Genomic DNA, 13,465 nt, shown 5'->3' with positions numbered 1-13,465 from the left:
TTAAGAGGTACAGTATGTAATATTCTCCCCTCCAGAGAGAAATGTAGACAGAGAGAGAGAGAGAGAGAGAGATAGAGAGAGAAGAGAAGCTCCAGTAATGCGATGTGTATCATGGCTGAAAATCTCTTGAATATCTTAATATACCAGCTTTAACCTTGAGAAGACAAAGCTTTTTCTTTTTAACTGAATTGCTACTTTATCGTTTATTTTTCCAACTACTCTGTCCTGTGGCGTGCTACAGTTCCGCGATCGTTCCTGTTTAAGTTGGCAAAACAGTCAAGATAAATAAATAAAACAGCGTCTGCCCTCTGTCTCTCAACCATACATGATTTCACTGCATCTGCTCTGCCACAAATGAAGCCATCTGAGAATTCATAGCAGTACGGCTCAATAAATATTAATAAGCTGTCCAAAAAATAAAAAGGGTCGGTTACTGAACTTGTACATCTGCGTCATTATCCAAACATTGATTTAACATCTAATTGGAACACTAATGGACGTCTGAAAGGCAAGATGTGTAGATGAGAAAATGTATTTATCAAAATCAAACAAAAGGCGAACGGCAGAACATGGCCGAAGAGAGCCAGGGGAATGGTAATTACAGAAACACAATGTTGCCGTCAGGACTAGGCTTTGAGCTTGACCTTAGCGGGGTGATGAATGGTACAAGTCCTACTCATGACATACAAAGCAGGGAGTCATCACCGTTAGTGGGCAACCACAGGGTATGCGGTAATTAATCATGCAGCGTTGGCCCCGATCCCTTTTTATTTTTTTGTATTAACAGGAAAACACACAGCATACCTTGTCTTCAGGCATCAAGGTAGGCATATTAAGTGAGGCACGATAACCCTTGGACTGTGCTCACCAGAGGTGGACAAAGTACTCAACAGTACTTGTGTCTTGAGTACTTGCTTTACAAAGTCCATTTTCATTCTTAAAATCAATGCAGTGCTGTATTGACATTTTGACATTCTTCCCCAAAACCTTCCGGAAAAACTACCAATAATAGTGAAAATAGCAGATCTACAAGCTCACAACGTGTCACGTCACAAAACTACATTTGAAAAATGAAAGTGATATTTCACTTTCAAACATGTTTGGCTTTTTTTTAACATCTACTCGGGCTTTTGTGAGCACCCCAGTTTCTTAATTCAGTATATATAAATGTGATATTCATTTTTACCAGACACGTATTAACCTTCCTATTGTAACTTCAAACTCCATTTTAACGATGTTAGATTCATCAAAAACACCCGTCCTTGGTTCTGGTGACTGATATTGTCCTTCTATTAGGATACGTGAGGGGGCCATGTTTTTTCAACAACATTTTTCATTTATTAAAGTTTTCAAAAAATGTTTTTATTTCTTTTCATTTTCCAAAAAAATATATAAAAAAGAAATGAAAAAAGTAATTGAAAAAACATGGCTCCCACACATATTAGAAGGCCGATGTCAGTCACCAAAACCAAGGACAAATGTTTTCAATTAATCTAACATGGTTAAAATGGAGTTTGAAGTTACAATGGGTTTGCATAGGAAGGGGGCGTGTCTAATAAAATGTATATCAAATATCGAAATACTGAATCAAGCAACTTACAAACTGTGTGGGCTGCTCACAAAATCCAGAGTCTTGTACCCTCTAGACATGTAGTAGAATCAAAAGTAGAATATTTGTTTTTGAAATGTAGTGGAGTGAAAGTAAATACAAATACTCAAGTAAAGTACAGACACTCGAACAATGTAATTAAGTATAGAACTTGAGTAAATTTAGTTTTTTACTGCATCACCGGTGCCCACATTATCTGGTTATCCAGTGCTTTTGCTGGTCACCTGAGAGCCATCCATCTACAGAGCGAGACATCAAGTTCAAGTTCAAGTTTATTATGTCCCAAATTGGGCAATTTATGTTACAGCAGATAGTAAGAAAGTAAGAAACTCCAACACACAGTAAACATACATACACAAGACACACATAGACATAGACATAATCACAAGATCCAGATAATAATAGCTACTCATAGCCTCCTCCTGCTGCTATTATTGATGGCACTAATGGAAGTAGGTACAAATGAGAATTTGTACCTATTGTTTTTAGCTGCAGGGGTCTTTAACCTTTGGCCGGAAGGCAAGAATTCATATTCATGATTTAGGGGGTGAGAGCTGTCTGCCATAATAGAAGATGCTTTCTTAAGCACCTGCTGGTCATATATATGACTCAGACAGCTAAAATTGTACCCCCACAATCTTGCTAGCCCCCCTCACAACCCTGTTAAGGGCATTTTTCTGTTTAATGCCAAGGTTTCCATACCAACAAATGGCAGCAAATGAAATAACAAACTCTATGAAAGCTCTGTAGAATAAAATCATCAATGACTTGTCCACCTGAAATTTGGCTAGCTTCCTTAAACAGAAGAGGCGCTGTTGACCTTTCTTACACACCATTTCAGTATTGAAGTCAAATTTCAGACGATAGTCAATAATGGAGCCGAGATATTTATAAGTGGTTACCAAATCCACTGTCTGGCCATTTATGACACTACTCTGAGGAGCTGGTGGAGATCGTCTAAAATCAATACACATGTCTTTAGTCTTTGTGACATTCAGTTGTAGGAATGCATCTTCACACCAAGAAATGAAGTCATCTACAACTGGGCCATGACTGGCTTCACTATCACTCAAAAGACTAACAATCACAGAATCATCTGCAAATTTAAGAATGTGTCTGTTGTCATGTTGACTCCTACAATCATTAGTATACAGGATATACAAGAGTGGGGAAAGAACACAACCTTGGGGTGAGCCGTGGATGATGTTAGTTCTCCAGACAATTTACCATTCATTCAATCACATGATTGTGATTGAATGTTTTTTTTTTTTACGCAACAACCTAGAACATTCATTTGATTGCTCATAACAGTTGTATGTGTTGAAGAGTAATTTTTTATGATTATTTTAGTGTAGCACAGAGAACACCAACAAACTGAACAGATCAAACCATAAGCATAACATCTAATCTGTTTATTTGTCGCCATCCTTTGTTTTGAGATGGTCCTGCGCAGCCAATCAGGAGGAACATCATCTATCCTTCAACACAAACCATTTCACTATAGCCCCATCCTGGCCCACATTTAACACACTGATTTATCGCCGCAGTGTTCCAGTTAACGGGTTCAATTTTCAAAGACCGATACCTCTTGGCGGGGTCAACCCATCACATCCACATAATCACTCATGTCGAACAGTATTCCGGTCCGGGCGGCAAGCTTTCCTGGAAGTACCAGGATGCGTCTCAGCCACGCCGTAGGTTATGTTACAGAGGAGGAGGGGATAATGGTATCCAGCTCGGAGGTGTTTTCAGACAGCCACGGTGACACCTGTCTCAGCCTGTCTGAGAGGCAGGGAGAGCTCGGCAGCTGGAACAACAGAAGGCCTTGCTATGAAGAGAGAGTAGATGCTGCTCGCTTGGCTGACCCTGGAGCGTGGGCCAAATTATTTACAATCAAAGCACCATGTCATATCTGCTTAACATTCAGGAAAGGAGTTATTGGTAGCACTGCAACTGAATGTCAATGGGGGAAAGACGCCCCTCTCTCTGTTGGCGGCATCTGTGATCGCTAAAGAATGTTTGGAGCTGTGAAGGACATGGAAACTTGTAATGGAACATGTCAGATGTTTTGCTGAAGGACACCAAATTGCTGTCTCTTGACTTTTGTTGTCAAGATGCACTGAATGCAATCTTATCAAACATTTGAGACAGTGACACTCCTACCATATCATATCAAATAATTAATCCAGTCTCAAGATGCTTGCTTATTGACATCAAGCACATAATATTGTGAGTAGCAACAGATAAACAGGCCCAGGACCAGTGAATGTGAGACGCGTACGTGCCCTCAATTCTGCTTCATTTGCCTCATACGATACATCTTGCTATTCATGCATATACCGATTATGTTTGAGAATGAAATATAGATCATCATCATCATCTGCTGCAGGAGACTTGGCTCAGATCTGAAACCATTTGATTTGGCGTTAGGGATCCGTTGCGACCGCATGCCCTTGCTGACGTCAACCCTGAGTAGGGTTCGAACCCACCTTCCGCATGAAAGGTGTATGCTCTAATCCGACGGTTCTCAAACTTTTTCATGTCAAGGACCCCAAACAAAATATGTATTTGGCTGCGGACCCCCCATCTCAAAAAATATTTTGAGGCAGTGATTTTTCGAAAATAGCAGATCTACAAGCTCATATCGCGGCACTCAGTGCTGCACTATGAGCTTGTAGATCTGCTATTTTTGAATATCCAAAAATATGGTCAAAATGATTGTGACTCTATATTAACTAATTTAATGGGGGGGGGGAAGAGAGAGAGAGAGAGAGAGAGAGAGAGAGAGAGAGAGAGAGAGAGAGAGAGAGAGAGAGAGAGAGAGAGAGAGTTGCCTTTAGTCAATCAAAGCCGACAGCAGAGTGCCAGGCCAGGTCCCAGTCCAACACATGAGTGATGACCCCCAGGCTGTAAGCTGCTGGCTGGAGCTGGCACAGCTTCAATCAAACACAGAGGAGGACAGGATGTGGAGAATGAGGGTTACAGCAACAAGAGTAAACAAAACACTGTTTTCCCATGATGCCACCAAGACAGCCAGAGTTCAGTTTTTTTTCTCCTTTTGGTCCATGCAGTGTTTGATTCCAGAACCCTCTAGTTTGTACGGTGTAGTGTACAGTATAGATTGATGTAAAAAATAAAATAAAAAAGAGCGAGAGAGAGAGAGAGAGAGAGAGAGATTCTGAGAGATAGAGATCTGATTTTAAGTCGGCCTCAGGTCTTAATGGGTTAATTATAGGATTATAGACTGAATGACCAACACAGACTATAACTATATTCAATAAGTCTGTTGTTAATAAGACAGACTATAACTATATTCAATAAGTCTGTTGTTAATAAGAAGAAGAAAAAATTGAGTGTGTGTAACACTCTCTAAGAAACACCCTGTCCATTAGTGGGATGTGTTTAGACTGAATTGTGGGCGTGCACTTCTGTTCATATAAATATATGGTGGGGGCGTGGCTGTGGAAAGGGGGCGTGTTTGGTAGAAAAGGCTCTGCAACGTGTCATGATTGGTTGCCATGTCTGCTTAGTGTGAGCGACATTGCCCTTGTTTTTCTGTGAAGGTGCTTGTAAAGACTGGTGGTAGCGGTTTGTCCCCGTTTCTAAAACGTTGTTGATATTTGGTATGAGATATTGGTTGATATATTGATATATTTCGCACACACTCTCACATTGGATATGTTACCCAATTAATTATTGTTGATTGATGTGGATCAAAGATATTAGGCAGTTCGGTCTGCATGGTTCTGGGCTGAGTGGGTTTGCATGGCTCTCACACGTCAAACAAAAGCTCCGCCTCGCATCATTAATTGTCATGGTCAGTTGTCATTATGGACAACTGGCTAATGATAGTGTCATCATGCCACCATCCTCCATTCAGAAGCTCATTGGAATTTCAACAGTGTCACAATCTGTCAACAGAATGCCACTCACAAAAACGTCATATAATGGATGTCAACTCATTTTAAATTGTCCCCTTAACTGAGGCTGAACAACCAATAGTGCCATGTGGCACCTACTGAAATCAATGAAAACGTGTTGAAAATCACTGTCCACTGTCCTGCATAGTAACACATTAAGTATGTCAGAGATAACATAAACGTAATAAACCCATGTTAGACCCATAGTAGAACGAAGTAGTTCTAAACACGTTATCTGTAAATTCCCACTAAGTCTAATTGTTCATTCCTTGCGACAACATGTTTGTAAATGTCGCTTATATTTCTCTGTGAATTTCCACAATGTCTGATTGTTAATTCCTAAGAAGTTTGTAAATGGTACTTTTTGCTACCAGCTAATGGAAGGTCATTATGCTATTATAATGAGATGTGCCACTGCCTCACCAGATATTCTTTAAGTGTGAACAACTCACAGAAATCTTTTTAAAAACACTTTTAAAACTTAAAGGGACAAGTGTGTTTATGACATATTTAGCTGAAGTTAATAAAGGTTAGCCCTCTATATGACATTGAGTTCAAATTCCAAAAATGATGACCATTCTGGAAATTATTTGTTCTTAACTTGTGTGTATTGTTTTTGCCCGCCTCCTACCCACCATGCCTCCGTGTTTCCCACCTCACCTGTGTCTGATCCTTGATTGCCATTGAACTGATTGAGTTTGCCTGTGTATTTAAAGGTAGGGTAAGTGATATTTTTTGGTTAAAACAAAAAGTATTTTGTTAAAAGGTTAAAATACTATATTCTGATAGTAATCATTGCTATAGAGTGTTTGTTCAGTAACAGATGTCTCCCTGTCTCTCCAGCTCTTTAATAAACAGAAAATACATTTTTCGGTAGGTGTCAAAATCTCAGCCAATCAGGAGAAAGTACCCATTTTTAAGCTTAATTTGTATAGTGTTCCAGTTAAAATTTTGTCTGCTCATTTCTTAGTGTCATCACTTCCAATTTCACTTGTTTAATCTATATCCTGATTGAGTTCTCTGTCCTGGTTGGATAAAATTGGAAATGAAACTACAAAAAAAAAAAAAAAAAAACTACAAAATACATTTTCTGTTTTATAAAGAGCTGGAGAGACATGGAGACTCTTTATATGGACAGGACACTCTATAGTAACGAGCACTATCAGAACATAGACCCATTTTGCAATTATTTGAATAATTGCAAATCACTTACCCTACCTTTAAACCCTGTTTTTCCTCAGTCTTTGTGTTTTTGGCCCCTGTTCCCTCATGCCAATTGGTTTTTTTTACTTTTCCTTTTCTTCTTGTGTATACTTGTGTATTGGATGTTGTGTTGGACTTTAAGCCTTCAAAATAACTTTTGAGTGTTTGGAATTACCTTTTGGTGACTTTTGTCGAACATTGTCCTTTTGGGGTTTCACCTTTTTGAGATTAAAGCTCTACTTCGTTTCTGGAATTAGATTATTTTTTGATGTCTCTGCACTTGAGTTATCACCCTTTTTGAGATCTCCTTGGGTAGTTATTTTTCCTCAGCCTGCCAGTGCTGAGGCCATGTTTTCCCCGGTCCTGACACAATTGCCTACTGGGGACAAATCAAGTTCTGCCTTACCTTACCTTACAGTACCTAGTCAGGATTTCTCTATAATTGTCATAATTAATACAACTAGACCATACCCGGTGAAGGGCGCAGGCGAAAGTAGTTGCAAACTTGGGGTTATTGCACGTCCTGTCGCGCGGTTTTTCCCCGTCGTGCCGCGCCCATTTTGATTTGATTACCTTTTATTATGTCCTTAGAGAGAAACTTCATTAGCCACCTAATGGCAGCACCATATAAACTATAAGGTACTGTTCCTGAAGAAACAGTGTGGGATTGTAGCTAAAAGTATGAAGGACTAGTTAGCCGTCAAAAAACGGTGGTGAAGATAACAGTAGTGTGATCGCTTTAGCGATCCCACAATTAAAAGTAGTGACAGTAGTCACAACAGAACACACATACTCTCAGTACTACCCTACCGTCTAATTTGAAATAATATATTTGGTAAATGGCAAGTATTCTCGGTAGCAACCAACATATTGTGACAACTTTAAAATCTGGAATGCTAACAGTTATCTTTCGTATAGTTTCTGGAGAGACACTTAGTTTGTTTGTTAGCAAGCTAGTTGACCAGTGTCACTTACGATGATGTCAAACTCTTTACTATTGTGATTAGTGGAAGTGGATGAACTAATCACTGAGGACTCCCTCTTGAAAAATGGCTGCAACAGGAGAACTTTCAGACTGAATAATAAAGTGAAAGAAAAAAATTATACATTCAGCCTCTCAGGGTATAACTGATTAGTGCCATCCAGGATTCTCTCTGACAGCGTATAATAGAATGGGCTACTGAAAAGTCATGTTAATCAAACCTGGCAAAAATGGATTAGCATCATTTGGTTTTATGAAACTATCCTGAGGACCTCCAGCTACACTGACCAGTAATTAATGACATGCTCTTCCAAAGGACCCTAGTATTGTTATTGGATTAACTGGCCCCCCACCTTTTGTCTGATTGCATCTCTCCATCGTTTCTGTGCAGCTTTAATCTGATATGTATCATCTAACCAATTTTTTTCCTTTTCTTTCTATAGACTGACTGGTAACCCAAGGCTTGTTGTTAGGAACACATTGAATAATTGTAAATGGGACGGTTTTGACACAAAAATGTATAGCTGGTATATATATCTTACTCGATATACACTGTCCGCATTATTGTCCTCTTCCTGAAAAACTGTCCAGTAAAACCATTCAAAACTAGGAGAAGTGCTACTCGGAGCACAGGTCTCCGCCAGGTCAGGTAGGTTATTGTGGCCTCCTGGTGGCGCTATAATAGGCCAATGTGAAAAGAGTGACATTTCTTTTTAGGCCTTTCACGGCAATCGGACACTGCATTCATGAGGCATTTTGTTCCAGAAATGTGTTTCGCTAAATTAGACCTGCTGGTGACACTATAACAGGCCAATGTGAAAAGGATGGCATTTCTTCCTCGACCTAGTGGGAATGTGCGTGCAAAATTTCATGGAAATCGCATTCTGCGTTCATGATTTGAGGCATTTGGTTTAAAACAAATTAATCTTGCAAACTTTGGAAGCCCATCTTAGCCAATCAGGATGGAATATATTAAATCGAACACATCTGTGTTGATCACATGACTATAGAGATATTGTGTACCCATTTGCGTTATGTTTGGACAAAATCTGTAGGAGTAATATAAAAAAATGTGTTTTCCAAAAATCTGCCTCCTGGTGGCGCTATAACAGGCCAATCTGAAAAATCGGGGCAGAACTTCGGCTTTGGCATCCAGGGAGTGTGTGCGTGCACAGTTTCGCAGCGACCGGGCCAACAGTGCCGGAGATTAGCTGTTCACAGACAGACGGACACACGGACCGACGGACAGGATGCAAAACATAGTTTCGGCCTGGCGGAGACAATAAGTCTTTCCTGGTAGGACAGGTTATGTCCTGTTTGAATGATGGAGTGCAATGAGTCAATCCCCATTGATGATGACCAGTGCATCCAATGAGTTGCATTAATATTACTCCGTCAGGATATTGTCTCTCTGGCTATAGTTTCGGCATTTGCAGATGAAGGGATGGCCAAGCAATAACAGTGGTTCAGAAACTTTTCCATGCCAAGGACCCCCAAATAGCCATAGCCTCTGGCTGTGGCCCCATATTACGAAATGTCTTTTAAATAAATACATAAATACAGCAAAAATGGCTGATCTATAGTACAAGCTCAAAAGGTGTTGCTTCGCCATGTGTTGTGAGCTTGTACAGTGGATCTGCTTTTTACACCACTTTTTTAACATTTTTAAAAAGCTTGAATTGTTTTAATCATAATGTCATGCTGAAAATAGGGATGCCATGTTCATTAAAATGGCAAAATAATTTGCTAAATTGAATTTGAATTGAAATACCAGTTAAGTATTAGGGTTACACATTCACCCTTTCCTAGTGATATACATATACGCATATACGCACACAACAGACCCTCTCATAGACGCCTAGCCTCTTGCAGACCCCCCGTAAAACAAGGTCATGTAGCCTCAGCTTTTGTCCAGAGATTTAAACATAGTATAACATATAGCCTGTTTCCACAAGTCATCTTGACATGGTTTTGTTTGAGCAATGTTTTTTTATCCCCTGTGTAAAAAGCATCGGAATCATTATTTATCTGTTCTCTGGGTATTCATGTGGGATGGGAGGGTCAGTGATCATGCTTAAACTTATTTCTGGTTTCTGGATCAAGGTGCGCAATCCTTTAAAAAAAATATTCCAAGCTCATATTTCCTCCTGATGTCGATATTATTCAGAAGCCCTCGCCTATACATTCTTATCCACAGCTACAGTTAGTCAATATTCTGTTGCTTGAAAAAAAATGCAAACCCATGGACATAAAACACCTGCAGATGAAACAAAATAAACAATAGAAAATAGTATGCTTATGTGCATGGTTGTGTTTATTTGTGTGTCTCTTTATGTTGGCACATTTGACAGGATTCATTAATTCATTGACTTCAATGGAAAACTCAACTGCATAACTCAACATAAGTGAATTGGTAAGGCATAACAAACAATCATCACAACTCACCGTCAAATCAGCAGAATATCAACAGAATGCAGATGCGGCAAACTTTGCAAACACGTTTACCTCAAAGTATGTTTTCATCCCATTAAAGGCATACTGACACCAGAGAATTCAGCTTAGATAACTCTGGCTCCCTAGATAAACGACAGAATGTTTCATTGTTGGCAGTAGCAAAGAGAGTGTTTTTTTAATAAAAAGTGTAGACTTTAGAGCCTTGTCTTATCTCTGCCCTGGCACCTGTTTGACTGAAGGTGTCAGACACCGTCTACCTTACTCTGACGGTGTATTCAGCATGCGCGCTTCATAAAGCTATGTATTACCCAAACTTATCTGTCAAACATTTTCAATTCACGGGATAAAAAGGGGTTTTGCCCATTCAAAAAAGGGATACCCAAAGTCAGCCACTACGTGGAGATGATTGCATGTCGGTGAAAACGAATGCATTCAGTGTTTTCACTGATGAAATCAGCACAGTTCACCTAACAAGTCATTCACAAAATTTTATCAGCGACAATCACTCTATCACATTCAACAGTTCGATTAACCCATTCAGACCGTTAACGCATCTGTGTGTCATTTTAAGATTTCTTTGGGCTATTCAAAAATAGCAGATATACAAGCTCGTAGCGTGGCACTGAGTGCCGCGCTACGAGCTTGTAGATCTGCTATTTTTGAAAAATATTAAAAATATTTGCAAATCTTTGAATATATATATATTGTATATAAGCAAAAACATTTAACTCAAATCTTTGCTTCTGGGGGTCCCTGGAACAAGATATTTTGAGATGGGGGTCCGTGGCCAAATACATATCATTTTGGGGGTCCTTGACATGAAAAAGTTTGAGAACCACTGACATAGAAACATACGTTTTAAAAAATCAAAAATAGCAGATCTACAAGCTCGTAGCGCAACACTCGGTGCCGCGCTATGAGCTTGTATAGCTGCTATTTTTGAATAGCCAAATAAATCTAAAAATGACACAGATTCTTCCCCGGTCTAAATGGGTTAACCATGAGGCCAATCACATTGAACATATGTATGCATGGAAGTCATGATGCCGAGTTCCTTTAGATGAAAGCTTCTACCAAACAGCATATGGCGAAACAGCTGGGGCAGGCTTAAAATTTGGTTTAAACTACCACCCGCAGCCATTGCTGTCGACATTCCCTCTAGATCATCCAAAGTTAAGTTAGATTGAAGCTAGCACTCTTCCTATCGAGCGGGCGGCTTTTCGAATGTCGCCAGGGGGAAGTGAAGGAAGTAGGACGATCTGTCTGAAGCAGGGTAACAGCTGGTCCTGCTCCCTTTCATGAGGAGAACATTGAAAGTGATGAAACAGAGGCCAAACACAGCTTTACAGGACATGGGTTGTCTCTACATGTGAGGTCGTGATGACCCCATATCACACACGTGCTTATAGGTTTCTTTGAAACGGAGCCAGGGCATTGCATAGTGCACATTATGCAATCTTGAGTATAGAAATGCAATAATACACAAATGAAATTACAGCACACAGCGTGTAATGTATCACCATACTGTAGATGGACGAACGAACGAACAGACGGACGGGACGGATGCACGTACGCACGACGTACGTGCGGTCTGTGCAGAGTGTCGATGCTCCCAAATAGAACCATGCTATCTGAAACAGGTTTTAATGTGTCCATTTGTTGCCACCAGCGTGGCTACCACCATTACAAACAATGGATTGTGTTTGATATCAGGCCCTACCCTGTAGTTACTATATTACCAATATTGCATTTTGGAAAATGATCAAGTAAGGGTCAATGATGAAATTGTACTGGGTTGTGCACACTAAACTGAACAGCGACCATGCACAAGTCACCCTACTCCCAGTGTTCTCAAGTAAAAGCTTACATCAGCATTATAAATGAATTAGACCAATTGCCAACCTCTCATAGTCCCATACAGCTGTACACAGTGTACAGTTTTCTGCGGCAGGACAATTGATTGGGTTTTCCCATTACTGTGAAAATAAATAAATAAATAAATTAGCCATTAGCACAAACCACTATTCATTCACCGGAACATATGAGAGGCCCTGTTGCAGTTCATTAGCATAATATGGGCACACATCATACATCAATCTTGCACCCATTAACACTCCCCTACCCCTCCCATCCACATACACACACACGATGCACGACCCAAGCCACTTTGCCGTTTCCTATACCTCCCAATTGTAAAGGGACCATTTGTGAGGACAAATATGAACACTCGCTCGATGCAATGATCATATGGCAGATGGCACTAAAGGGGGAGAGGTGCACAACCCCAGCCTACAGATGGGAATGGACAGATAGAAGGGCGGGAGAGAGATAAAGAGAGAGAGAGAGAGAGAGAGAGAGAGAGAGAGAGAGAGAGAGAGAGAGAGAGAGAGAGAGAGAGAGAGAGAGAGAGAGAGAGAGGGAGGAGGGTGCTCAGCAGAACAAAGTGGATAAAGGAATGTGGACGCTTTAATAGCTCTGGCATTATTTGCCGTTATTTGATCATGTAGATTACATTTGCTAATCTCTGTCTGCAGTCTCGTACCATATCAATTACATTCCTATCACATCTGACCAAGCTACGGCCTCCAGCGCCGCCAGATACAATCGGGATGAGATGGAATTCAATAATGCAGTTTTAGGGCTTTAGAGGGATCTAATTTCATGCTAGGTCACTCATAAAATTGTTGTATAAGCCATTGTAATTTCAAAAGCACTGTGTTCTTTTCTTTTCACATGGCTTGCAGAAACATTGTCTATGGGCAGTGGGTGAGAACACCAGCACTGCTTATTAGAAACCAAACCAGTGTACCATTTCCCTATTAAGCCCGATTCATACTACGTCGCACAACGGTGTCGCGGTGTAGCCGACCTACAACTTCACAACACGCCGCGGATGCAACGTGTTGTAGATCTTATTTCCGGCACACGACACCGTCATACATAAATGAGGCTTTAGTCTACTGGAAAAGGCACTCTGAGGTTTATTTTTTTTATGATGACAAATCAGTCAAATTCATCAGTCATATTGGCCACCGTTACTTGTAAACAGACAGACAGACAGACAGACAGACAGACATTGAATTTCTCAATTTTAGCATGCCTTGAAAGTTGACCATTATGTGTGTGTTTTGGTGTCTTACGAACACAATTCTTTATCTGCCTGTACTGAATCAACACTCTCAATACACAGTTGAAACATGTACAGGGCCATCTTCAAAACAAAATAACAACAAAGATGCCAGCCCAACAGACTTTTTAGCTTTGTGTTATGCCTCTGGTACAGCACATGAACTGTGG

This window comes from Gymnoscopelus braueri (genome assembly GCF_963280865.1).
Source record: "Gymnoscopelus braueri genome assembly, chromosome: 21".
Taxonomy (NCBI): Eukaryota; Metazoa; Chordata; class Actinopteri; order Myctophiformes; family Myctophidae; genus Gymnoscopelus; species Gymnoscopelus braueri.
Note: the sequence above shows the minus strand (reverse complement) of the source record.